This window comes from Oryctolagus cuniculus, chromosome 19, assembly GCF_964237555.1.
Source record: "Oryctolagus cuniculus chromosome 19, mOryCun1.1, whole genome shotgun sequence".
In the NCBI taxonomy this organism is placed as follows: domain Eukaryota; kingdom Metazoa; phylum Chordata; class Mammalia; order Lagomorpha; family Leporidae; genus Oryctolagus; species Oryctolagus cuniculus.
This window is the reverse complement of record NC_091450.1, coordinates 52,914,192-52,940,712: the sequence shown is the minus strand read 5'-3', so window position 1 is coordinate 52,940,712 and position 26,521 is coordinate 52,914,192. Positions and strand designations below refer to the sequence as shown.

General features: G+C 45.4%; 1 protein-coding gene across 8 annotated transcripts in view; it reads right to left on the bottom strand.

Moving 5' to 3' along the window:
* The window catches only part of LOC127486052 (uncharacterized), a 227,872-nt gene that overhangs the window by 138,409 nt on the left and 62,942 nt on the right, over nucleotides 1-26,521 (bottom strand). For all 8 annotated transcript variants that reach the window (XR_011384513.1, XR_011384511.1, XR_011384505.1 and 5 more), the window contains 2 exons: nucleotides 12,197-12,400; nucleotides 2,634-2,727 (listed from right to left, as the gene is read on the bottom strand). The gene's annotated coding sequence lies outside the window, so the exon portion shown is untranslated. The remainder of the gene's footprint in view (nucleotides 1-2,633; nucleotides 2,728-12,196; nucleotides 12,401-26,521) is intronic.

Genomic DNA, 26,521 nt, shown 5'->3' with positions numbered 1-26,521 from the left:
ATAAATAAAACCTTAGGAATACAGTGAATTTTTCCACCATACCCATCCTCCCACCTACACTCCCACACCACTTCTTCCTCCCTCTCCCCTTCCCAGTCCCATTCTCCATTAAAATTCATTTTCAATTAATATTATACACAGAAGACAAATTCTATATTCAGTAAAGATTTCAGCAAGTTGCACACACACGCACTTACACACACATACACACACACACAGCTTGAGAAGTAGTTTTTCGGCCACCGCCGTGGCTCACTAGGCTAATCCTCTGCCTTTCGGCACCGGCACACCGGTTCTAGTCCCGGTCGGGGCACCGGATTCTGTCCCAGTTGCCCCTCTTCCAGGCCAGCTCTCTGCTATGGCCCGGGAGAGCAGTGGAGGATGGCCCAAGTGCTTGGGCCCTGCACCCCATGGGAGACCAGGATAAGTACCTGGCTCCTGCCATCGGGTCAGCACGGTGCACCACCCACAGTGCACTGGCCACGGTGGCCATTGGAGGGATAACCAATGGCAAAGGAAGACCTTTCTCTCTGTCTCTCTCACTGTCCACTCTGTCAAAAAATAAAAAAATAAAAAAAGAGAACTAGTTTTACAGTTAACTCTCATAATGCAACTCATTGTGGACAGAGATCCTGCATAGGGAGTTAGAACACAGTGACTCCTGTTGTTAATTTAACAATCTCACATATGAGGTCAGTGAAACAGCTTTAAAGCCATAGCTGTGCCTGTATGGTGTGGAGCCCAGTGGCTATGCTTATTCCTGTCCCTTTCACAGACTCTGGAGTGGGGCCCAGAGTCGGCCGCTTTAACAAGCTCCCCAGTTGACTGTTAAGTGCACTAAATGGTAAGAGTCACTGCTATGAGGCAGAGCCAACCTCAGCGTCAAAGAGATTCACGCATTCTTCTTCAATGACAAGCACTGGATCACTTGATACACAATAAGAAGCTGAAATTCAAAGTCTGAGTAATCCCCTAACTTCAGTCTTTAGGATCAACACCCTTGGCTTTCATGGGAGTTACTTTATTAGCACAATCCCAGAGAAACTGACCCATAAACTTCACAGTATAAAGTAAAGAGTGTTCACTGCACAATTCTTTCCTTCAGTCCTAAAGCTCACAACTTGTTTCTTGCCAAGTTGAAACTCGGAAATACAGAGGCATGTTTGGTGCTCTGCCCACTGGAGAGGCTGCAGCAAAGGCCACTGCAGGAAAATCTTCAAACCTTTTCATTTTATTAAGCTTAGTATATATTGTGAAACACACGAAAGATACTGCTCTTGAGATACAAGGATAAAAATAGAAGATGGACGCAACAGCCGGAGCTAAGCAGATTTGAAGCCAAGAGCCAGGAGCTTCCTCCAGAACTCCCACACAGGTGCAGTGGCCCAGGGACTTGAGCCCTCTTCTACTACTTGGCCAGGCCACAGCAGAGCTGGGACGGAAGTGAAACTCCTGAGACTCGAACCAACACCCATATGGGATGTTGGTACTGCAGGCGGCGGCTTCATCCACTATGCCATGGCTCAGCCAACCCGCAGCCCCAAATACCTAGGCTGTTCCCACTTGTAATCCAGATTTCTGCTCATATCCCTAAGGAAAGCAGAGGAAGCAGCCCAAAGGCTTAGGCATCCAAACCCACATTGGAGTACTGGATAAAGTACCTGGCTTCTGGTCTGTCATGGCCCACCCTCGGGACACTGTAGCCACCTGGGGTAGGGACCCATACATTGAAGATCTCTCCTACACTGCCTCATCTATAACTCTGCCTTGCAAACCAATCTTTAAAAAGTAAAAAATACCCTAAAGGCATTCGGATCTGGCTGAAAAGCCCATGAGAGTATTTCAGGCATGGAAAGCCAAGACACTCTGGCAAAAGATCTCTGTGAGTGAGATCCCAGTGGAAAGAACAGGTCTTCAAAGAAGGAGGTACCTTTCTCTGAAGGGAGGCGAGAACCTCCACTTTGACTAGGACCTTGTCTAAACAAGATAAGAATCGGAGAACTCAGAGGGCTTCCATAGCCTTGAAAACTCATGACTGGAGCATAGGGAGACTACTGATGCCATAGACAGGAGTGTCAATTGGTAAAGTCAACAACAGGAGTCACTGTGCACTTACTCCTCATGTAGGATCTCTGTCCTTAATGTGCTGTGCATTGAGATTTAATGCTATAACGAGTACTCAAACAGTATATTTCACTTTGTGTTTCTATGGGGGTGCAAACGATTGAAATCTTTACTTAATGTATACTAAACTGATCCTCTGTAAAAAAAAAAAAAAGAAGAAATTATCAACTCCCAACTTGACTCTCACTGGGATTAAACATGACAATAGGTCTGCTCTGATTTCATCATCATTTAAAAAAAATCATCTATTATTTTTCACTTTATGTTTCTGTGTGGGAGCAAACTGTTGAAATCCTTACTTAATGTATACTAAGCTGATCTTCTGTATATTAAGATAATTGAAAATGAATCTTGATGTGAATGGAAGGGGAGAGGGAGTGGGAAAGGGGAGGGTTGTGGGTGGGAGGGACGGTATGTGGGGGAAGCCATTGTAATCCATAAATCGTACTTTGGAAATTTATATTCATTAAATAAAAGTTAAAAAAAAGTAAAAAATATCTAGTACTTACTATGAGGTGTCAGAACCTTGGACAGGCTGGAACAGAACACAGAGATATTCTTGGTGTTTCTCTAAGCTTCTGCCTTCTCCTCCGTGTGTGCAGTCTGTGAAAATTCACTGGATTACATGCCAGTTAATTCGAGTGCCCCATGCCCCCGTGCCCCTGCACACATACCTTACACTGCTGCACAACCCAGAGCAGAGAGGTCGTGAGTCAAGGCCTCTTCTCATGGACGTGGCCAAGGCTACATCTGGCCAGGCACAGGAAACCCCCAAAACAGTACCAGGACCATGGGAAAAATTCTTCCTCTCCCAACCACCCACCACACCCTCCAGGACTCCTGTCACACTCCCCCTCCCTTTCCTTTCTGCAACACGCCTTTCTTAGCTTCATTTCACACCTCCCCCCATTCATGCCACCTTTTCATTCTCTCCCATTCCTCTCTGCTCCCGCCTCTCCCTTGACACTCTTCCTCCTCCTACTATCCCCTTAACCCCCTTGCATGCACACCCCAGCCCCCGCCCACACCGTGACAGAAAGGCCAACACACCAAACTCAACACAGAAAGAGCATTTCTGTTCTTCTGGAACAGGAACTCAGTAAGAGGCATTCTCTTCTGGAAGGAGCCAAAGAAGAGAACCGAGCCTAGTAATTTCCAGAAGCCCAAGGTAACTGATGTGGCTGCCTTGGGTCCAGCCTCTCCAGATCCAGGCCTGACCCTGGGGCTGCTGGGTCACCCTCATGCTCTGCCAGCAGGTTCAAGGATGGCTCTTCATTGCTTGAAAAGGCTCTTGGGTTGAGCCAACGCACTGCGGACTCCCACCTGAGCACATCGGGTCAAAAGGGGCTACACATGTGCACGCACTTCCAAGGAACAGTGCTGGGCACAGGCGCAATCCCCATGGGCAGCTGCCATGGCACCAGGGGACGCACTGGCATGCTGCCGCATCCAGGGTCTGACACAGCAGGGCCACTTCCAGTCCCTCTGCTCCAGACTGTGACCCAGGGGGGCTGTGGCTGATGACCCAGGTAGTCTGGACCCTACCTCCAGGCCTTGTGGGAGTCCTGAATGGAGCTCCTGCCTCCTGGATTCTGCCTGGCCCAGCCCTGGCCATCAAAGCCATGTGGGGAGAGAAGCAGTGCAGGGGGCATCGCGAACAATATTTCTCTCTCTTAGTGATCATCCATATGGGGGTTCACTCCACAGATGGCCATAAAGGCTGACACTGGGACAGGCCAAAGCAGAAGCCAGGGACATTTTATCTGGTGCTCCATTCTGGGTTCAGGGGCCTAAGTCCTTGCGCCTTTTCCCTCTGCTTTCCCAAGCTACTTAGCAGACAGCTGGATCCCACGGGGAATGACCTGTAGGAGAGGCAGGCACTGTGGGGTCAGGTGAAGCCACTGACCACAGTGCCGGCATCCCATATGGGCACTGGTTTGAGTCCCAGCTGCTCCAGTTCCAATGCAGCTCTCTGCTGTGGTCTGGGAATGCAGTAGAAGTCCTTGTACCTCTGCACCCATGCAGGAGACCCCAGCAATTCTCCTGGCCCCTGGCTCCTGGCTCTGGATCCCCTCAGCTCTGTCCATTGTAGCCAATTAGGGAGTGGACCAGCATATGGAAGACACCTACTCTCTCTCTCTCTGTGTGTGTGTGTGTGTGTGTGTGTGTGTAACTCCTACTTTCAAGTAAAAAATATCTTTAAAAAGGCAAAATTCTTTTAAAAAAGGAAAACATAGCTCTAAATAAAATACTACGTCAAGGCCAACTACTAGAGTTTATCTAGAATTTGATACTATATGCACTACATGCCCTACTAACAAAGAATTTGAAAAAGAGTTTAACTCAGTCTTTTTTTTTTTTTGACAGGCAGAGTGGACAGTGAGAAAGAGGCAGAGAGAAAGGTCTTCCTTTGCCGTTGGTTCACCCTCCAATGGCCACCGCAGCCGGTGCGCTGCAGCCCACGCACCACGCTGATCCGATGGCAGGAGCCAGGTGCTTCTCCTGGTCTCCCATGGGGTGCAGGGCCCAAGCACTTGGGCCATCCTCCACTGCACTCCCTGGCCACAGCAGAGAGCTGGCTTGGAAGAGGGGCAACCGGGACAGAATCCGGCACCCTGACCGGGACTAGAACCTGGTGTGCCGGCGCCGCAAGGCAGAGGATTAGCCTAGTGAGCTGCGGCGCCGGCCTTAACTCAGTCTTAGAAAAGGTTTTGGTACCCATTCATTCTCTTCTTCCTTACAAACATTCTGTGTGGTATTATTTCTGAATTATACATGAGGAAATCTTTGGAATTTATTTATTCAGACACTTATATACCCATTTGCACAAGGACTTGAAACACCCATGATCTACACGGTTCTCCACGGAACACAGGTCTGCTTCCCAATCTCCAATCTCCATAACTAGCCTTGCATTTAAAGTATGGATCATGTTTGAAATAGGACAAATCCTGTGTTCCACAAAGCAAGATAGAATATAAAGGTAGCATCTGAGGTCACTGTTGACATTTTCTACGTGCATGTTATCCTGTTGGTACTTTTTCTCTCATTTCTCAATGTTAGATACAAATGGGGATGGAGAAAGTTCAACTACCCCTATGTGCAGATGACATGATTCTATATATAGGAGATCCAAAAGATTCCACTAAGAGACTCTCGAAACTCATAGTAAAGTTTGGTAACGTGGCAGGATAGAAAATCAACAGCCTTTGTATACACCAACAATGTCATGGCTGAGAAAGAACCTCCATGACCAAACCTGTTCAAGTAGCTACAAAGAAAATAAAGGACCTTGGAATAAATTTAACCAAGGAGGTCCAATATCTGAGAATCACAAAAGATTAAACAAAAGAATAGAAGAAAACAAAAAAATTGAGATGCTTCTGCACTACAAAAGAAACACTCAGCAAAATGAAAAGGCAAATAACAGAATAGGCAGAATTATCTTCAAAGTATGCAACTGATAAGGGATTAAGTCCCAAAAACTTTCAAGAAACTCAACAACAGCAAAACAAACCACCCATCAAGAAATATGCAAGGGACTTCAACAGGCATATTTCAAGAAAGGAAATCTAAATGGCCAACAAACACATGTAAACATGCTCAGGATCACTAGCCATCAGGGAAATGCAAATCAATACTACATTGGCCTTCAGGATGTGGGGGAAAGACACTGTAATCCACTGCTGGTAGGAATGTAAACTGCTATAGCCACTGTGTAAGACAGTATGGAGATACCTCAGAAATCTGAATATAGATGCACCATATGAGCCAACCACTCCAGCCCTGGGAATATACAAAAGGGAAATGAAATCAACATACAAACAGTTATCTCTGCCCTCGTATTTACTACAGCTAATTACAAGAGCAAAGATATGTAAGCAACCAAAATGCACATCACCTGAAGACTCAATAAAGACATTATGGGCTACGGACACCATACATACATACACAGAATGCACAGCCTGGCTATTGTGCATCCTGCTGCAATGAGCATAGGCCTGTGAAAACCTCTGCCTACATAATGATTCATTTCCTTCAATATGTTACCAGTACTGTGTACATCCATACAGTTTTCCATGTTGACAGGACTTGTTTCACATGAGAAATTGTATTGCCATATATATATTAAGGAATACAGATACCAGATCAATAAACCCAATTTTACCTTCAAACACTAGAACAGCAAAGTAAATCTTAAGAAAGTGGAAGGAGGAAAAATATACAAACTGATATAAATCCAACGGAATAGAAAATATCACAACAGAAATTCAGTGAGACCAAAATACTATTCTTGAACACTCAATGACATGGACAAAACGTTTATCTGCAGGAAACAAGGGAAAAAAGGGAACAGACTCAAGTGACTTCACAACAGAAACGACAGAGAGGACACGATTACCTACCTTACCAAAATAATAATCAGAAAACACTATGGAAAAGCCAAGGCACAAGGATTTGGTCAATGTTGATACAGTGTATGGACTGATTGTTAGAAAGACACAAACCACTAAAACTGAATACAGTAAAACAAGAAACCCTAAATACACTCATAATTTGAAAAGAGACTGCAGTAGCAGGGAAACAAAAATAAACAAACAAAAAACATGAAGAAAAGTCCAGGACCAGATGGCTCTACTGGTGAGAACTCCCATTTAAAAGATAATTATAATCTGTTCTTTGCACACCCTTCCAAAAAGGAGATGAAGAGGAAAATCCTTCCATTTTATTCCATCAGACCAGCATTATCCCAACATCCAAAACAAGCACACATCATAAAGAAAATGGCACACAAATATCCGTCATGAATGTGTCACATACCTCAACAAAATATTACCAAATGCCATCTGGGAGCACAAACAAAGCTTAGCACACTGTGCGCAACTGAGAGTTACTCCGGGAATGCAAGGACGGCTACCATACATAAGCAATTAATCCCAGAGCAGAACAAACATGGGAAAAGCCACAAAGTATCCCGATAGACACAGAAAACCTATTCCACAAAACCTTCATTACTTTTGCGGTATTAAAACAAATCATCAAATTAGGACAGAAGGTACACCTGGGCCTGGCAAGGCTCTTTCATGAAAAACCCACAGAGCACTAACATCACACCCAATGCCAGGAACCCGAAACTGTCCTCCTAGACCAGGACACAGACACGCACTTTCGCTCTCATTCCTCCCGACAACAGTCTCAGAGGTCTAGAGCAGGGTGGCTGGGCCCTCAAAAAGCAAACAGACGGGAACGTGGGACAGTTCTGGGAGGAGATCGAGTCACCTCTGCTCTCGCACAGCTGCTCGCACCCTGGAGACCCTTCCAGACTGTCCGCACAGCACAACTGCGACTCCACCGGAGCCTTCGGGACCAAGAGCAACAGGCACGCTGGCACCCAAGACCCCAGCGGGAAGCCGCAACAGCCACGCGTCACTCACCTCCAAGGGGGCCCGGTCTGCTGGCGGGATAGAGGCCTGCCAAAGCCGTTGCTTCCGGAAGGGGCTGAAGAAGAGAAACGCGCCTGGGAAATGGCTTGGCAGCCTCGGGCACGCAGCCTCTCCTGATGCCGGCATGACCCTGGGGCTGATGGGTCAGGCTTAGGTTTGGCCACCAGCGTCGAGGACAGCTCCTTACCTCATGGCCTGTGCAGACTCTCGGGCAGCAGCAGACGCAGGCGCTGACTCCTACCCATGCGCCAAGGTCAGAGGCGGCCATGTCAGAGGGTGCACTTCCGCGTCAAAGTGCAGGACGCAGGTGCAGTCCCCACTGGCCGTTGCCATGGCACCACAGGACGCATCTTCGCACTGCAGCATCCAGGGACAGAAGCCCCAGGGCCACTTCAGTCCCGCTGCTCCAGACTGTGACCCAGAGAGGCAACTGCTGATTGCCCAGGTTCTCTGGATCCTGCCTCCCTGCCGCTCGGAGTCCTGAATGGAGCCCCTGCCTCCTGGCTTCTGCCTGGCCCAGCGCTGGCCATCAAAGCCACGTGGGGAGAGAAGCAGTGCAGGGGCCATCGCAAGCACTGTTCTCTCTCTGAGTGATAGTTCATATGGGGGTTCACCCCTCAGGTGTCTACAAAGGCCAGCACTGGGACAGGCCGAAGCAGAAGCCAGGGACTTTTTATCTGGTGCTCCATTCTGGGTTCAGGGGCCTAAGTCTTTGGGCCGTCTCCCTCCGCTTTCCCAGGCGTGTTAGCAGACAGCTGGATCCCAGGGGGAACGGCTTCCGGAAGGCACTGTGGGGTAGTGGGTCAAGCCACCACCAGCAGTGCCGGCATCCCATGACGACAGTTCGAGTCCTGGCTGTTCCACTTCCAATGCAGTTCTCTGCTGTGGTCTGGGAAGGCAGTAAAAAATGCCCCAAGTCCTAGTGCCTCTGCACCCATGAAGAGACCCCGGGGGAGGCTCCTGGCTCCTGGCTTCAGAAACTCTCAGCTCTGCCCATTGCAGCCAATTTGGTAGTAGACCAGCAGATGGAAGACTCCTTCCCTCTCTCTCTCTTTCCTCCCTCCACCTTCAACTTTCACAATAACTAAAGAAATATACTCAACCATCCAGTGATCTAATACCCAAGGAATGAAAAATTAAAATGACAACCTGGAGAAAGAGTGCCTTGGATGACAGAACAGAGTCAGGTCCCCAAAGCACCAGACTACGCATTGTTTGTGGTCAGTGTTCATTTAAATATTTTTAAATTAAAGTAAGATTATTTCATCTGGAATCCCAATTTTAGGCTTTTTGCTGCTTTGTGCCTCTGACTTCCAGCAGGGTGAGTCTTCCCCATGGAAGGTACAGGAGCAGAAATCCATCTGCCATAAGGGCTATCCTGTTACTTTCCTCAACACATGCACTTGCCCACAGGTTAAGACAAACTGGCGCTAAAGAGAAAACAGAGTATCAGGCCACAGTTCCCCCCAGCTCCTCCCCACTATCACACCCTTTCCTACACACACATCCACATTTTTAATAAGAACAAAGACTACTTAAAGAGAACGTTGGGTGTGCCAGGTACTACCGCAAGTACCTGAACTTATTTATCTTCACAACAAACGGATGATGAAACCACGATTATCTCCATTTTGAGGAAGAGGCAGAGAAGGATGAAAGATGCCATATAACTCCCCTAGAAACAGGTCAAGCCACGGACTGACCTCAATTCAGACTTACATCAACTCAGGTCCTTTCCATAATGCCACAGGCCCTCTGCTCACTTCTGATCCAAACCAGAAACACGTTAACCAGAGTGATGAGAAAAGTCCTCTAAGTAACCCTTGTCTCAACCAGAAGTGGGGATTGAGGATGTAATATACAGGTCCATTTTACCACTGCATCTCTCTGTCTGTGATGGGGGCTCGGGCAGGGGTTTAGAACTCCTGAATATGCACTCTCTCTGCCCAATGATCTGAAATAGAAGTTTGAGGAAAACATGTAGAGAGGCATTGCTTCCCTATGCAACTGTGTTCTTAACGCTGCATTTTTTGCCTGTCTCCTTCTCATAAAGGCCTCGTGCAGGAGATATCCTGGCTGACAGTCTGTAAGGCAGGTTTTGGAAGACACAGTTTCCTTGTTCTAACAAGTAATCTGATGTTCCTAAGATGCTACTGTACCTATTAAAAAGAAAATGGGGGAAAAAAGTAAATGAGTGGCATTTCTTAATGAGCACTATACTTCATGTGTTGTACTATGCGAATTAATGGTAAAACTAGTACTCAAACAGTACTTTATACTTTGTGTATCTGTGTGGGTGCAAACTGTTGATATCTTTACTTAGTATATATTAAGTTGATCTTCTGTATATAAAACTAATCGGAAATGAATCTTGATGAAGAATGGGATGGGAGAGGGGGTGGGAGATGGGATGGCTGTGGGTGGGAGGGAGGTTATGGGGGGAAAAGCCTCTATAATCCAAAAGTTCCACTTTTGAAATTTATATTTGTTAAATACAAATTTAAAACATATACATAAACAAAGCTCAAAGCATCGCAACGACAGACTGCAAGACACAGAACAGGGCAGTTACAATCAAAACAGCATGGTATAAGCAAAAAATTGACATATAGACCAATGGAACAGAAAAGAAACTCCAGAAATCTGTGCACACATCTACAAACAAATTCTATTGGACAAATGAGCTAAAGATCAATCCCAGGTGCAAAGGACAGTCTCTTCAAAAAACGGTCCTGGGAAAACTGGACCTCCACATGCAGAACTATGAAAGAAGACCCATGCCTTACACCTTATACAAAAACCAATTAAAAATACTTCAAGGAACAAAATCTAAAACCCAATCTCATCAAACTACTAGAGAACATTGGGGAAAACCGAAAGGTATTGGCATAGGCAAAGATTTCTAGGGAAAAAGATCCCAGAAGCACAAGCAATAAAAGCAGAGACAAATATGATTCCATCAAGCCGAGGAGCTTCTGCGCTACAAATGAAACGCTCAGCAAAGTGAAAGGGCAACTGAAAGTATGGGAGAAAATACTTGCAAACTATGAAACTGATAAAAGATTAATATCCAGAATCTATAAAGAGTTCAAGGAACTCAACAACCACAAAACCAAAAATCCAGTTTAGAAATGGGAAAAGGACTTGAACATGCATTTTTTCAAGTGAGGACATTCATATGGCCAACAGACACTTGAAAAAATGCTCAAGATCACAAACCATCACAGAATTGCAAATCCAAATGACAATGAGGTTTCACTGCACAACAGTTAGAATGGCTCACATACAGAAATCAACAAACAATGAATGCTACTGAGGATGTGACAACTATGGGGACGTAATCCACTGTTGGTGGGAACATAAACTGGTGAAGCCATTGTGGAAGCAAGTAGAGATACCTCAGAAAGCAGGAAATAAATCTACTATATGACTCAGCAATCCATCTCAAGGTGATTTACCCCTAGGAAATGAAATCAGCAATTTGAAAGGATTATTTGCACCTCCAAGTTTAGTACAGCTCAGTTCACAATAGTTAAGACATGGAATCAACCCTGATGTCCATGAACTGATGACTGGATAAAGAAATCATGGCCTATATACACTAGGTAACACAACCCATTGGGGATTACAGAGATGCTGTCTTTAGCAACAAAATGGATATAATTGGAAACCAGTATATTTAGTGAAATAAGCCATTCTGAAAGGACAAATACCATATATTACCCTGATTTGTGGTAACTAATAGAGACCTAAAGGGTAATGGGTAGGAGGGAAACTGACATTCTGTGATAGATGATTTTCTACAGTGTTTTTTTTTCTCCATACTGTTCTCTACTTATTATATGGTTAAACATATGAGCATATAGTTAACTGAAAATAGATAATTATTAATAATTAAGAGTGGTAACAAGGCCGGCGCTATGGCTCAATAGGCTAATCCTCCGCCTTGTGGTGCTGGCACACTGGGTTCTAGTCCCGGTCGGGGTGCCGGATTCTGTCCCGGTTGCCCCTCTTCCAGGCCAGCTCTCTGCTGTGGCCAGGAGTGCAGTGGAGGATGGCCCAAGTACTTGGGCCCTGCACCCACATGGGAGACCAGGAGAAGCACCTGGATCCTGGCTTCGGATCAGTGCGGTGTGCTGGCCGCAGTGTGCCGGCCGTGGAAGCCATTGGAGGGTGAACCAACGGCAAAGGAAGACCTTTCTCTCTGTCTCTCTCTCTCTCACTGTCCACTCTGCCTGTCAAAAAAAAAAAGAAAGAAAGAAAGAAAGAAATCCTTTAAGGAGAGACTTTTTAGGATGCTGGGGGATGACTGAGCACCATGGGTAAGAACACAGCTGGAGTCAGCCATACCTCTGGATGGCTTCAGCCGTGTTCTCCAACCTGTCCATAACTCAACTGTATCATCTGTAAATGGCAAACGCCCTCACCTCATATGGCTGTGAGAATTTAATGCATGTAAACTTAGTGCATCTCCAGGCAATCATAAACATAAGCCCATTGCTAACACTACAGCTATCACAACAGTGTGTTCTGTGTTATGTTTTGTAGTACAGATGCTGTTGTGATCAGTGACTTGCATTATGTGACAGGCGTGGGCATGTCCAGACCACAGCCTCCCTGGCACTCACTTGATTTTGATGAACTTCCGACACGGCACCGTGTTCCTCACACGCCTCAGTCAGCGGGTTGATGTCTTCCACCATAACGAAGGGGGCCTCCTCCAGGGTGACGATGCTCAGGTGGTTGTGATCCAGCTCACAGTCAGAGAAGGACTTGTACCAGGGCCACACCGTGGGCCTCGGGCTCAGGGTCTGGTTCTCCCACTTGCCCACCTGCACCACAAACACAGAGATACACCAGTGCTGCCTTGTGCCTCTGACTTCCGGCAGGGCAAGTCCTTCCCACGGAAGGCATGGGAGCAGAAATCCATCTGCCATAAGAGCTGTCCTCTTACTTTTCTAAACATGTGCTCTTGCTCACAGGTTAAGACAAACTGGGCTAATGAGAAAACAGAGTATTGGGTCACAGTTCCCCACAGCTCCTCCACAGAGGAACTGAACATGCATGTCTGGGAGTGGCACCAAAGCATGATGTCCTGCCAGAGCTCATTGTCACGGATGTGACGGAAAAAGCGTAGACTTCTGAAAAAATCAGCAAGGTCTATGTCCAGCCCTCCAAAAAGGATGCGGGTGTCCCAGGAAGTGACCTAACTGTTGCACCAAATGCCTGCTCCGAAAAAATTGGTTTTGGTATAAAAAATTTTGACATGGATACCTACGTGAGAGGTCTTGAAAAAACTTCATGAAAATGTCTATTATTAAAAAAAAACCTACGTTGTGGAATTCAAACATTTTTGCAACAAAATCAAGTTATCTTTGAATTCCATTTTCTAGGAATTCATTGAAGTACCTTCGTTCTAACTGAAATACTCTAGGCACACACTTCATCACTGACAGCTTCGTTTTCCCAGCTGTAAAATGTACACAATCCCACCTTCTTCCTAAGAACATCATGACAAATAAATAAGGCAGTGCTTAGCATACATCAGGACCTGTCGAAACAGAATCAATTGTGCTCCCTCTGAGCTGCTTGAGCGTCTTGGTGAAAGTGAATTGAAGGTGAAAGTGAATTTTCACAGGCAGATTTAGACAGTGAGAGAGAGAGACAGAAAGAGAGGTCTTCCTTTTCCATTGGTTCACCCCCAAGTGGCTGCTACAGCTGGCATGCTGCGGCTGGCACGCTGCGCAGATCTGAAGCCAGTAGCCAGGTGTTTCCTCCTGATCTCCCATATGGGTGCAGGGCCCAAGGACTTGGGCCATCCTTCACTACGTTACTGGGACACAACAGGGAGCTGGACTGGAAAAGGAGCAACCGGGACAGAACCAGCACCCCAATCAGGACTAGAACCCTGTGTGCCAGCACTGCAGGCAGAGGATTAGCCTAGTGAGCCGTGGTGCCAGCCGGCTGTATGTTTTAAACCATAATTTTTTTTGACAGCTTATTGGCACTGCTCACACACACCAAGAATAAGCTGCCCTGACCAGTGCTGGCTCCTTCCTCCTCCTGCTCCTGCTCCCACACGTGATCACTTGACACCGCAGGTCAGTGCTGTGTTTGTGACAGTAACCTCCGGGGAAGCACCTCGTCTGAAAAGCTAAGTGCCAAGTCCATGCTTGGCTGGGTGGCTGTGACCCCTCCCCACCCCTCCAGTAACATCAGCATCACATGAAATGAATGGTGGACAAGCAGGGTGCCAGGAGTCTGAATCTGAAGGTGCTTTCCGATTCTGCAGGGTGCTTCTGTTAACTGAGCTACAGTAACTGTGTCATAGCCACAAAACCCAACCTGCCTGGCACACTAGGCTCATAAATCCCCAAGGCAACATAAACTAAGGCAAACATAAACTAAGGTTGTGCTGCTGGCTGCACAACCTTTGGTGATGTCACTGACCACATTACACAGAGGACTTCACAGCAAAATTCCAGCCAAAGCTGGTCTGCGTCAGATCAGTGCAGCTCCAGCCATTGTAGCCAACTGGGGATTGACTCAGCAGATAGGAGCCCTCTCTCTCTCTCTCTTTTTCTTTCTCTCTCTGCCTGTCCTTTTCTCTTTGCATACCTCTGACTTTCAATAAATAAATAAATAAATAAATAAATAATTTTCTAAAAAAAGCTAATATGGAGGGCGGCTATTTGGTGAATTGGTTGCGACATGGCTTGGGACACCCACATCCCATATCAGAATGCTTGGGTTCAATTCCCAGCCCAAGCTCCCAATTCCAGCCTTCTGTCAATGCAGACCTTTGGAGGCAGCAGGTGATGGCTCAAGTACCTGGAACCTGATACCCATGTGGGAGACCTGGATCGAGGTCCCAGATCCTGTATTCACCTAGGTCAAAATCATAGCTCTATGAGGAGTTATCATTGTATATTCATTCAGTAAACATTATTAAGTGTCCACAGTATAACAAGTACTGGCCTACAAAGATATAATGGGTAAGGTCCCTGGAGTTCATCCTCATCCTCATCAACATCATCTTATTATTATCATGATCATTATTATCGATACAGAACATAGAAAGAGGACTGGTGTAGCGGACCCAGCACATATAATTCTAGAAGAAAGAAAATGTTTTCTCTTATCCTGTCTTTGCTATTAATTGTATTAATTGGTGAAAAACTAACCCTGTGTGTTTGGGCTCAAATTCACCATCTATAATACAGCACAGAAAAGAAAATTGCACTTTTGATGTTGTAAGACTACTTAAAATAATGTATTAAAATTCACGTTATTTTTATAAATTTGAGTTGAATTTTCTGAATTAGCTACTTAAAAATATTTCAGAACAAAGTTACTGTCATCAGTCACTTGTATTCTAATATTTACCTGAATAGGAAAAAAAGTTATAATCACTGTTTAATACCCTAGGGACTATGATGATGACACATAAACACTCCTAGTCCTCTTCTGTACAAAAAAGAAAAATCTTTGAAAAATTATTGTCCTAACTGGTCTCTAGCATCTTTTTCTTCTCTGCCATCATGAAATTTAAATCCAAATGACAACACCAATCTGTTAGATGAGAAAGATGACACATGGGACATTTCAGAATTTAACAAGATTATGGATCTTAATTCCCCAAATCTTCCTTTGGGTACTACTTTGACCATCAGATAAAAACTCTCATGAAGACAAGAAATGTAGCTTGCCTGGGATGTATACCCACACCCATGTGGATACAGTGTTCCATTCTTTGTGTCAACAAACACTTCCTCTTTGCCCTCACACACGTGATCACGGTGGGGCCATCTCCTGACTATCCTGAGAAACAACGACACAGGCAGCCATACGCCCTATCTCTTAGCTAACTGAGGATGTCATCCCACGCCTGAGGGAAAAACAGCTTCCCCAAGAGCCTGGGGTTGCTGGTAAGAGATAACATAAAAAGTTGTCTTTTAGTCATTATTCTTTGACTCACAGGTTATTTAAAAGTGTTGTTTATTGTGTTAACAATGGAAAAATTTCCAGAAATCTTTGTCATTCAATTATAGCTCTCATGTATTCCTTGAAGCACTAAGTAAATCCTTTTAAATTTATTAAAACTTCCTTTATGACCTAAAGAATTACATCCATATATATTTTCTGAGTGCTTTCAAAACATGTGTGTTCTGTTATTGATTTCAGTGTTCTACATATGTGTATTAAGTCAACTGGTTTGTGATATCTTTAAGACTGTTTCCATACCAACTTTTATCTGCTTGCTCTACTGATTACTGAGATAAGAATATTGAAATCTCCCATTTTAGTTATGGATTTTCAGATAAACCTTGCAGTTCTATCAACTTTTGTGTCAGCATCTTGAAGCTGTGTTACTAGGTCTATAAATACTTAGATTGATATCTTACTGATGGATCAAATCATTTATCATCATGGATTGACTTTCTTTATCATTGAAAATATCCCATGATCCTAAAAATATTCCATGATCTGTGTTGCTAATGTAGCTAGTCCAGTTTTGTAGATGACTAATGTGTATCTCTTTCTCCATATTTCAATTTTCAAGCTATTATATTCAAACTGAATTTCATTTAGGGAGCCTATACTTGGGTCTTGCTTTTTGATTCAATGTTATAATCTTTCTGGCTTGTAACTGAGTTCCTTATACCATTTACATTTAATGTAATTAATGAAATAGCTGAGTTTAAATTAATCTCCTAGTTAGGAGTTTTCTATCTGTTCTATGTTCTATTTTTCCTCTTTATCTGCCTACTTTTGGATCAGTTTCCTTTCCATGATTCCATTTTATTTCTTTTATGGGTTAATTATACCCCTACTTATTTACCTCTAGTGACTTCTTTAGGTTTCATGATATATATTTTAAATTTATCACATTTATCTTCAAGTGATATTGTACCATGTCAAATGGTGTATTTCCATTTCACTCTCTCTACAGTTGTACTACAGTTGCCACACATTTAACTTTAAAAAGCTATAAACTGTATGCTACATTTTTAGTATTTTTGCTGTAAAAAAGTCATTTATCTTTTAAAGTGACTAAACAGTTTAAAAATCTGTATACATTTAACCATGTAGCTTTCAATTCTCATGTTTTCATCTTTTGTGTTGATTCAAATACCCACTTAGTAACATTTTCTTTCTCCCTAAAGGACTTTTTCTATATTTCTGGTAGTGTGGATCTGCTGGTGATGAATTATTTCTGTGATTCTATGTCTGGAGTCTTTATTTCACTCTCACACTGGAAAGATACATTCACTGTGCAAAGAATTCTATGCTGACACTCTTTATCTTTCAGTACTTCAAAGAGTTTCTCCGTTCTCTTGTAGCATATGTTGTTTCTAATGATAAAACTACTGTCAATATTTTCTTTTAAAAGATTTATGCATTTCTTTGAAAGGCAGAGCTGCAGAGATACAGAAGCGCGGGGGGAGGGGGTCTTCTATCCACTAGTACACCTCCCAAAATTGACAAAATGGCTGGAGCTGGGGCAATCCAAAGCCAGGAGCCAGTAATTTTTCTGGGTCTCCCAAAGTGGGCATTTTACCTTAAAACACTAGAACAGCAAAGAAAATCTTAAGAAAGTGGAAGGAGGAAAAATATACAAACTGATATAAATCCAACGGAATAGAAAATATCACAACAGAAATTCAGTGAGACCAAAATACTATTCTTGAACACTCAGTGACATGGACAAAACGTTTATCCACAGGAAACAAGGGAAAAAAGGGAACAGACTCAAATGACTTCACAACAGAAACGACAGAGAGGACACTATTACCTACCTTACCAAAATAATAATCAGAAAACACTATGGAAAAGCCAAGGCACAAGGATTTGGTCAATGTTGCTACAGTGTGGACTGATTGTCAGAAAGACACAAACCACTAAAACTGAATACAGTAAAACAAGAAACCCTAAATACACTTATACTTTGAAAAGAGACTGCAGTAGTGGGAAACAAATACACATGAAGAAAAGTCCAGGACCAGACGGCTCCACCGGTGAGAACTCCCATTTAAAAGATAATTAAAATCCGTTCTTTCCCTTCCAAAAGGGAGAGGAAGAGGAAAAACTTTCCTTTTTATTCCATCAGACCAGCGTTATCCCAACATCCAAAACAAGCACACATCATAAAGAAAACAGCACACAAATATCCATCATGAATGTGTCACATGCCTCAATAAAATATTACCAAATGCCATCCGGGAGCACAACCAAAGCTTAGCACACTGTGCGCAACTGAGAGTTACTCTGGGAATGCAAGGATGGCTACTATACCAAAGCAATATATCCCAGAACAGTATCCACATGGGAAAAGCCCACAAAGTATCCCGATAGACACAGAAAACCTATTTCACAAAACCTTCCTTACTTTCGCAGTATTAAAAAAATAAAATCATCAAATTAAGAACAGATGGTACACCTGGGCCTGACAATGGTCTTTCATTAAAAAGCCACAGAGCACTAACAGCACACCAAACGCGAGTAACCGGAAACTGTCCTCCTAGACCAGGACACAGACACACATTCTCGCTCTCATTCCTCCCAACAACAGTCTCAGAGGTCTAGAGCAGGGTGGCTGGGCCCTCAAAAAGCAAACAGTCGGGAACGTGGGACAGTTCCGGGAGGAGACGGAGCCACCACTGCTCTCGCACAGCTACTTGCACCCTGGGGACCCTTCCAGACCGTCCGCACAGCATGACCGCGACTTCGGCACCCAAAAGCAACAGGCACAACCCCAACGGGAAACCGCAACAGCCGCACGTCACTCACCTCGGTGGGGGGAGGGGTGGTCTGCCAGCGGGACAGAGGTCTGCCAAGGCCATTGCTTCCGGAAGGGGCCGAAGAAGAGAACCGCACCCGGGAAACGGTGTAGTAGCCTCGGACACGAAGCCTCTCCTGATCCTGGCCTGACTCTGGGGCTGCAGGGTCTCCCTCAGGCTTGGCCATCAGCGTCGGGCACGGCTCCTCACAGCTTGTGCAGGCTCTCGGGCAGCAGCGGACGCGGTGCTGACTCCCACAAGAGTGCTGGTGGGGCAGTCGGGGTACGCATGCGTTTGTGTGCACTTCCGGGTCAAAGTGCAGGACGCAGGCGCAGTCCCCACTGGCCGTCGCCATGGTGCCACGGGACACATCTGCACCCTGCCACATCCAGCGTCCTTCTGACGCCCCAGGCCCGCTTCAGTCAGCTTCTTCTGCTCCGGGTGTGACTCAGCCAAGGCGGTGCTCGGCCAAAGCTAGAAGCCCAAAGCTCAAACCCGGTCTCCGCATGAGTGGCAGGGACCCATGGAGCTCATTCACAGGAAGCTGGATCAGAAGAAGAGGAGCCTGAACTCAAACCAGAAACTCCAGTGTGGGATGCAGGTATCCCACTGCGCCGGATGGCTGCAATGTCCATCTGTTAACCAACATCTCCCTCAACACTCACTCATGTATCCATTTGTTTTTCTTTTTCTTTTTTTGACAGGCAGAGTGGACAGTGAGAAAGAGAGACAGAGAGAAAGGTCTTCCTTTGCCGTTGGTTCACCCTCCAATGGCCGCCATGGCCGGCGTGCTGCAGCCGGCGCACCGCGCTGATCCGATGGCAGGAGCCAGGTACTTATCCTGGTCTCCCATGGGGTGCAGGGCCCAAGCACTTGGGCCATCCTCCACTGCACTCCCGGGCCATAGAAGACAGCTGGCCTGGAAGAGGGGCAACTGGTACAGAATCTGGCGCCCCGACCGGGACTAGAACCCGGTGTGCCAGCACCGCAAGGTGGAGGATTAGCCTAGTGAGCCGTGGCGCCAGCCACCTTATACCATATTTTACACCATCAACTTTCAGTTAGTTGGGTTCAATTGCTTTACCAGCTGCCCAACTAAGTCAAATGCCCTGACAGAATGTCCCTGGAACTTACACCTCCTGCCCACCCCACACAGGGCAGAACCTCCAACAACACATCCCGATCAGATTCCACTTCAAGTGCAGGGATGAGCTGGAGAGACTGGGAGAAATATACATAAAATGAGAAAGCAGTAAAAGTGAGCCACCCTCCAGAAATGGGGGGAGGGATGGGGCATTTCATCAAAGCTGGACAGTCAGCACCTTCCCCTAAGTAGCCAAAGCCATGAGTCCTCTGTCCCCTTCTCCTGTGGTATGTACTTCTTTAAAAAAGAAAAAAGAAAAGATCTATTTACTTATTTAAAAGTCAGAGTTACACAGAAAGAGAAGGACAGACAGAGAGGGAGAGGTCTTCCATCCTCTGGTTCACTCCCCGGTTGGCCACAACAGTCAGAGCTGGGCTGTTCTGAAGCCAGAAGCCTGGAGCTTCTTCCCGGTTCCCCACACGGGTGCATATGCCCAAGGACTTGTGCCATCTTCTACTGCTTTCCCAGGCCATAGCAGAGAGCTTGGTCAGAAGTAGAGCAGCCAGGTCTCAGACCGGCACCCACATGGGATGCTGGCACTGCAGGCGGTGGCTTTACCCGCTATGCCACAGTGCTGGCCCTGGTATGTACTTCTGATGACCATAAAACTTCCTTTCCAATTAGCACTCTGACAGCCAAGGCCAGGGTAACCAGCAATGACATTGATCAGTCTCGTCATCTGTTTGTTTTTTTTTTTTTAAGATTTATTTATTTGTTTGAAAGGCAGAGTGACAGAGAGGCAGAGGCAGAGAGAAAGGTCTTCCATCCACTGGTTCACTCCACAGATGGTCTCAATGGCTGAAGTTGCACCAACCCGAAGCCAGAAGCCAGGAGCTTCTTCTTCCAATGCAGGTGCAGGGGCCCAAGCACTTGGGCCATCTTCTACAGCTTTCCCAGGCCATAGCAGAGAGCTGGATCAGAAGTGGAGCAGCTGGGACTAGAACTGGAGCCTATATGGGATGCCGACACTGCAGGTAGCAACTTCACCCGCTACACCACAGAGCCGGCCCTAGTCATTTGTTTTCAAGAGCAACTTGAGGAATCCAACAGATGAGATTGTCCCAGGTCATCTCAGGGTAAACCTGAGGTTGAAAAACTAATATTAGGGGCAGGCACTTGGCACGGAGGTCAAGCCTCTGGTTGGAACAACTACATCCAAATCTCAGTGCCTGGGTTCAAGTCCCAGCTCCACTACTGATTCCAGTTTCCTGCTACCGTGTCCTGTGAGAGGAAGCAGGTGGTGGCCCATGTAGCTGGGCCCTTCCACTCACAGGGACACAGGACTGACTTCCTGATTTCTGACTATGGCCCAACTCAGCCTCCCCAATCATTGTAGGACTTGGGGAGTAAATCAATGGATAGGAGTGTTGGTGTCTGTGTATCTTTTTCTCTGTCTGTGGCTATGTCTCTTTCAAACAAATAAATAAATATTTTTGAGTGAGAAGGGGTTTGTGGCAGGGAATTATTATCGGCTAAAAGGTCAAAGTGTATTCAACTTCAATGCCCTCATGATAGTAACTACAACGCCATTTTTTTTTCTTTTTGAGATAGAGTTACAGACAGAAAATGGGAGAGAGAGAGAGAGAGAGAGAGGACTTCCATCCCTGGTTCACTCCCCAAATGGTCACAACATCTGGAGCTGGGCCAGTCGGAAGCCAGGAGCCAGGAGCTTCATTTGGTCTCCACACAGGTGCAGGGGCCCAAGCACTTGGGCAATCTGCTGCTGCTTTCCCAGGCCATAGCAGAGAGCTGGATTGGAAGTGGAACATCTGAGACTCGAACTGGCACCCATATGGGATGCCAGCACTACGGCAGCTTTACCAGCTATGCCACAGCACCAGCCCCCACATGATTGATTTTTAAATGTTTTTTTTCGTTTTAATCAAAACAAAACCAAAAATCATAATTAGGGTCTAAGAGCAAAGTACAAATAGCTTTATAAAAATAAGTTATGAAGGGGTCAGCACTGTGGCTTAGCAGGTAAAGCCACCATCTGCATCCCATAAGGGTGCCAGTTCGAGTCCTGGCTGCTCTATTTCTGATCCAGCTCTCTGTGATGGACTGGAAGAGCAATAGAAGATGGCCCAAGTGGTTGGGCCCCTGCACCCATGTGGGAGACCCAGAAGAAGCTACTGGTTCCTGACTTCAGATGGGCCCAGTTCCAGCTGTTGCAGCCATTGAGGTAGTGAACCAGCAGATGGAAGCCCTCTCTTTCTCTTTCTCTGCCTTTTTGTAACTCAGCCTTTTGAATAAATCTTTTAAAAAAGCTATGAACATAATTGAGAATTATACTTTAGAAGGACTTGCCTCAGGAGAATTTGGCTAACTGCACATTGTTGGGGAGGTATTTCTGCTAGAAGTCAAATATCCCAACTCAAGGTCACACAAAAGACAGGTAGCCAAAGACAGAAACTAGGTTTCGCGAAGGCACAACTTACAAGAACTCTTGGCTGGTGCCATGGCTCACTAAGCTAATCCTCTGCCTGCGGCGCCAGTACTCCGTGTTCTAGTCCTGGTTGGGGTGCCGGTTCTGCCCAGTTGCTCCTCTTCCAGTCAAGCTCTCTGCTGTAGCCTGGGAAGGCAGTGGAGGATGGCCCAAGCACTTGGGCCAGGAAGACCAGGAGGAAGCACCTGGTTCCTGGCTTCGAATCGGCACAGCGCGCCAGCCGTAAGGGCCATTTGGGGGGTGAACCAATGGAAGGAAGACCTTTCTCTCTGTCTCTCTCTCTCTCTCTCACTGTCCAACTCTGCCTGTCAAAAACAAAAAGAACTTTTGTGTTAGAGATAAAATATAGAGAAATACATAGTTAATTTTATATACTTAAATTCCAAAAGCAGGAAATGCAAAAATTAGTCCTGTTTTTCTTAAGGTTTATTTCATTTATTTCAAAGCCAGAGTGACAGAGAGAGGGAGAGAGACAAGGAGAGAGAGATCTTCCATTCACTTGTTCATTCCTCAGATGGCTGCAGCCTCCAGGGCTGATCCATGCCAAACCCAGGAGCCAGGAGCCTCCTCTGAGTGTCCTCCATGGGTGAGGGGGCCCAAACACTTGGGCCATCTTCTGCTGCTTTCCCCAGGTCATCAGCAGGTAGCTGGATCAGAAATGGAGCAGCTGTGGCACAAACTGGCACCAACATGAGATGCTGGCATAGAAGGCAGCAGCTTTATCTGCTTTGTCAAAATGCCCACCCAAAAATTTACAGTTGTTATAATAATGCTAAAATACACACACATTACACAAAGAATGTTAGAGCTCGAAGGGACTGCTACACAATAAATCAATTTAACAGTAAAAGAAGTAAAACTTTGGAAACTTAACTTTTGCATTTTGCCATTTGTGCTAATTCACAACCTACTCTACTATAGTTAATTTTATTTTAAACATAAGAAAGAAGGAAACTGGGGTAGATGGAAGGAAGAAAAGGAAAAAAAGAGAAAACGGAAGGAAATGAGCAAAGTACCCAAAATGCTTTTATCTCCTTGATATGAAGGCATCCTTCTCGGGTCCTCAGAATTAGCTTCCTGTGCCCACCATTTCCCTTAGTTTTCCTTCTGTCCTCTAGGGTCTTACACGTGAGAGAGTGTGTATGTGTGTGAGCCTATGTGCCAGTGTGTGCCTATGTGTGCACATATGTGTGCCTCTGTGTACCATGCATGTGTATGCAAGTGTCAGTGCCTGTATGTATGCCAGTGTGTGCTGTGTCTTCCTCTGTAAATGCCATGTGCATATGTGTGCCTGTGTGTCCACATATGTGTCTGTGTGAGCATGCACTGTGTGCATGCCTATGTGAGCCTGCAAGTGTGCATGCCTGTGTGTGTCATGAATATGCCTGTGAGTGTGAGTGTATGTGTGTGTCTCTCTATGTGCCATGTGCATGTGTGTGCCTGTGTCATGTTTGTCCACATATGTGGCAATGTGAGTACACACTGTGTGCATACCTGTGTGGTCATGTGTGTCCCTGTGAGTGTGCATGCCTGTGTACACCATGAGTACGCCTGTGAGTGAGAGTGTGTGCGGTGTGTGCGAGTATGGGTTCACAGTGCTGGCTTCTCTCTCCAGCCCCCTTTGAGCTTTTTGTCCACCTTGCTTCCATGCCTTCTTCCTGCTTCTCCTCCTTCCCTCAACCTGCCTCTGCTCCACAACTCCTCACAACACAAAAGGCACCAGCAAGAAATGCTAGAACTCAAAGTTCTTCACAATGTTACATATCTCTTATCTAACCTTTTCTATATGGAAAACTGACATTCTGAAAGGTTGCATACATAATTTGCCCAAAGTTGCAAAACTAACAAATGACACAATCAAAATAAAAATCCAAGGATCCCCATTAAAGCACCTAAGGAACGCACAGAAAGTTATTTTTAAATCCCAAGTGGGGAAGAGCTTTCTCAGAAACAAGAGGTAAAGGTTTTTAAATACCGCCGGCGCCGCGGCTCACTAGGCTAATCCTCTGCCTAGGGGCGCCGGCACACCGGGTTCTAGTCCCGGTTGGGGTGCCGGATTCTGTCCCGGTTGCCCCTCTTCCAGGCCAGCTCTCTGCTGTGGCCAGGGAGTGCAGTGGAGGATGGCCCAGGTGCTTGGGCCCTGCACCCCATGGGAGACCAGGAAAAGCACCTGGCTCCTGCCTCCTGCCTTCAGATCTGCGCGGTGCGCCGGCCGCAGCGCACTGGCCGTGGCGGCCATTGGAGGGTGAACCAACGGCAAAGGAAGACCTTTCTCTCTGTCTCTCTCTCACTGTCCACTCTGCCTGTCAAAAAATTTAAAAAAAAAAAGGTTTTTAAATAAATACCTTACATATTTTATTGCGTTAAATGTTTTTGTCTGGCCCAAATCTCTCTCTCTCTCTCTCTCTCTCTCTCTCTCTCACACACACACACCAAATTCAAAACAAATGACAAATTAAATGGGAAACTGCAAAACAAATAACAAAAGCTAATTTCCTTAATTTATAAAAAGTGCTTACATATCAATAAGGAAAACTTCTTTCAAATGTAATTTCTTGATGAAAGAAATTCAAATGAATTTTAGAGATTTTTTTAAATCCCTTTAAATTAAAGAAATACAAATTAAAAGCCAACCTACCATTATTTTTATCTAGACTGCTGAAAAGTCAAAGTAGTAACATACAGAAAAGTCATTCTAATTCACTGTTCCCTGAGTCTGAATCTCTGGGGCTGAGTGGCCATATGCCTATCCAAAGTTTCAACGTGCATCCCCTTAGGAAGCCACCAATCCCACCTCTCAGACTGTGTCCTCCCATACTTGCCTCACATGCACAGGAACAAGCTGAGCTGTTCATAACAGCAAGACTGGAAACAACCTAAATGTCCAATAACAGAAAACCTTTAGACAATCATTTTCCAAACAACAGAAAACCTCACATGGAATATCATGCAGTCATTAAAAGAATGAGGCTGATAGGCATAAACTGAAGAAAATGTCCCCCAAAAAGACTCATTTAGTGAAAAAATACTGAATCTTCTTTAATATAAAAGGGGATGTATATGTGGACTAAGATGCATACACAGAATTCCCCCAAACACAGAGGGACCACTAACAGTCCATCACACCAAAACTCCGGACGAACCTTCAGACTCTTCTAGTTCTGAAAAGCTTTTACCTTAATAAGCTCCTCCCACCACGAACCTGCCTTAGCCTTCCTCAAGAATGCCCTTGACCTCGTGAACACTACACAATGAAGGTCTCTGTTCCTTCTGAACCCATCCTTCCTCCTACCAACTCATCAACTGGGACCTCTTTCTATACCCCAGCAGCTCTGAATCTCTCTTCATGGCTTAATACTTCTTCCATTCCTAATATCAACTCACTGTTCCAATGAACAAACCTTAGCCTTCCAAAGTCTGCCGGCCATAACTCAAAGTTGGCATTCTTTGTGCTACCCATTGATTCTTTTCTGATTCATTTCATTCTTTATTTCAGCAAACATTTACTGAGTGACAACTGTGTACCAGGATCCTAAGTCAAAAAAGAGAAACCTGACACCTGGTCCCTGTCTTAAAAAATTTGCAGCTTAAGACAATTTTTCAAAATTTCATATGCCTGGGGGATGGCACTGTGATGTAGTAGGCTAAACCTCCATCTGTGGTGCTGGCATCCCATATGGATGCCAGTTCATGTCCCAGCTGCTCTTCTTCCTAACAAGCACTCTGCTATGGCTTGGGAAAGCAGTGAAAGACAGACCAAGTGCTTGGGCCCCTGCACCCATGAGGGGGACCCGGAAGAAGAAGTTCCTGGATCCTGGCTTCAGATTGTCCCAGCTCTAGCCATTGCAGCCAACAGGGGAGTGAACCAGCGGATGGAAGAACTCTCTCTGTATCTCTTCCTCTGTCTGTAACTCAGCTCTCAAATAAATAAGTAAATCTTTCTTAAAATAATTTTTTTTTAATTTCATATGCCTCTATAGCATATAAGCAGGAAAGAATCAGATGTAGGGAAGCAACCATCACATGTCTGGCTACACCAACCAAATACAGGAAGGAACAAAGACTGAAGGTGGTGGTCAAAGTAGGTACCAGTTTTGTATGCTGGCATTTTTGGGGTCTTATTTTTATTTTTATTTATTTTGGGGGTTTTACTTATTTATTGGTAAGAATATATTTCTATATTTACATGCAATTTAAAATAAGCATTAAGAAAGAGGTGATGGGAGCCAGCATTGTGGCATAACGGGTAAAGCAACCACCTGGGGCACTGGCATCTCATATGGGTACCAGTTTAGGTCCTGGCTGCTCCACTTCCAATCCAGCTCCCTGTAATGGCCTGGAAAAAGTGGTGGAAGATGCCCAAGTGTCCGGCCCCTGCCACCCATGTGGGAGATGTGGATGAAGCTCCTGGCTCCTGGCTCTAGACTTTGGCCTGGCCCAGCCCCAGCCATTGCTAGAAAAATCTTTTAAAAAAAGAAGAGGGAATATCTAACGTCTATACTCTGAATGCTGCAGAGCATGGTGCCTGACACATAAATGGTGCTCTGTAAATGGTCACTGAAGGAGAGAAGGGATGGATGCA